Raw genomic sequence first — 2,398 nt, forward strand, 5'->3', positions numbered from 1 at the left:
CTGCTGTCGAGACAGCTTTATGTAGGCCCTAGCAGTTTGTGAGCACTCTTTGTCACCATTATAGTGAAATTAATGTATTGTTTATTGTTGTGTAGTGGCTTTGCTGGCACTACACTTCCGTTGCCGACAAAGATGGCCACCTCGCTTCGCGTTCCTAGGAAACTATGCAGTATTTTGCTTTTTTATGTGTTATTTCTTACATTGTTACCCCAGGTAATCTTAGGTTTTATTACATACAGTCGGGAGGAACTATTGGATATAAGAGCAACGTCAACTCACCAACATTACGACCAGAAATACGACTTTCCAGAAGCGGATCCTCTGTTTGGCCTACCACCCAGGACAATGGATCGGATCCCAGCCGGCGACCCAAAACAACGGCGCCGCAGAAGGGGCAGACGGAAAGGTCTTCTGGTCAGGCTCCGTAGACGGGCACATCGCGCACCGCTCCCGAGCATACTACTCGCCAATGTCCAGTCTCTTGACAACAAGGTAGACGAAATCCGAGCAAGGGTAGCATTCCAGAGAGACATCCGAGACTGTAACTTTCTATGTTTCACGGAAACATGGCTCACTCGAGACTGAGTCGGTACAGCCACCTGGTTTCTTCATGCATCGCGCCGACAGAAACAAGCATCTCTCTGGTAAGGAGAAGGGCGGGGGTGTATGCCTTATGATTAACGAGACGTGGTGTGATCATAACAACATACAGGAACTCAAGTCATTTTGTTCACCTGAATTCCTCACTATCAAATGCTGACCACATTATCTACCAAGAGAATTCTCTTCCATTATAATCACAGCCGTGTATATCCCCCCCAAGCAGACACATCGACAGCCCTGAAAGAACTTCAATGGACTCTATGTAAACTGGAAACCACATATCCTGAGGCTGCATTTATTGTAGCCGGGGATTTTAAGAAGGCTAATCTGAAAACAAGGCTCCCCAAATTCTATCAGCATATCGGTTGTGCTACCAGGGCGGGCAAAACCCTAGACCACTGTTATTCTAACTTCCGCGACGCATATAAGGCCCTTCCCCGCCCTCCCTTTGGAAAAGCTGACCACGACTCCATTTTGTTGCTCCCAGCCTATAGACAGAAACTAAAACAGGAAGCTCCCGCCCTCAGGTCTGTTCAACGCTGGTCCGACCAATCGGATTCCACGCTTCAATATTGCTTCGATCACGTGGACTGGGATATGTTCCGCATTGCTGCGAACAACAACATTGACGAATACGCTGACTCGGTGTGCGAGTTCATTAACAAGTGCATCGGTGATGTCGTACCAACAGCGTCTATTAAAACATTCCCCAACCAGAAACCATGGATTGATGGCAGCATTCGCTCAAAACTGAACCCGCGAACCACTGCTTTTAATCAGGGCAAAGTGACCAGAAACATGACCGAATATAAACAGTGTAGCTATTCCCTCTGCAAGGCAATCAAACAAGCTAAGCGTCAGTACAGAGACAAAGTGGAGTCGCAATTCAACAGCTCAGACATGAGAGGTATGTGGCAGGGTCTACAGTCAATCACGGACTACAAAAGAAAAATCAGCCCCGTCGCGGATCACGATGCCTTGCTCCCAGACAGACTAAACAAGTTTTTTGCTCGCTTTGAGGACAATACAGTGCCAATAACACGGCCCACCACTAAAACCTGCGGCCTCTCCTTCACTGCAGCCAACGTGAGTAAAACATTTAAACGTGTCAACCCTCGCAAGGCTGCAGGCCCAAACGGCATCCCCGGCCACGTCCTCAGAGGATGCGCAGACCAGCTGGCTGGTGTGTTTACAGACATATTCAATCAAACCTTATCCCAGTCTGCTGTCCCCACATGCTTCAAGAGGGCCACCATTGTTCCTGTTCCCAAGAAAGCTAAGATAACTGAGCTAAATGACTACCGCCCTGTAGCACTCACTTCCGTCATCATGAAGTGCTTTGAGAGACTAGTCAAGGACCATATCACCTCCACCCTACCTGACACCCTAGACCCACTCCAATTTGCTTACCGACCCAATAGGTCCACAGACGACGCAATCGCCATCACACTGCACACTGCCCTAACCCATCTATCTGGACAAGAGGAATACCTATGTAAGAATGCTGTTCATCGACTACAGCTCAGCATTTAATACCATAGTACCCTCCAAACTCGAGACCCTGGGTCTCGACCCCGCCCTGTGCAACTGGGTCCTGGACTTCCTGACGGGCCGCCCCCAGGTGGTGAGGGTAGGTAACAACATCTCCACCCCGCTGATCCTCAACACTAGGTCCCCACAAGGGTGCGTTCTCAGCCCTCTCCTGTACTCCCCTCTGTGTGTGTGTGTGTGTGTGTGTGTGTGTGTGTGTGTGTGTGTGTGTGTGTGTGTGTGTGTTTTTTTTTTTTTTTTTTTG

The sequence above is a fragment of the Salmo salar genome, chromosome ssa27 (assembly GCF_905237065.1).
Source record: "Salmo salar chromosome ssa27, Ssal_v3.1, whole genome shotgun sequence".
NCBI lineage: Eukaryota > Metazoa > Chordata > Actinopteri > Salmoniformes > Salmonidae > Salmo > Salmo salar.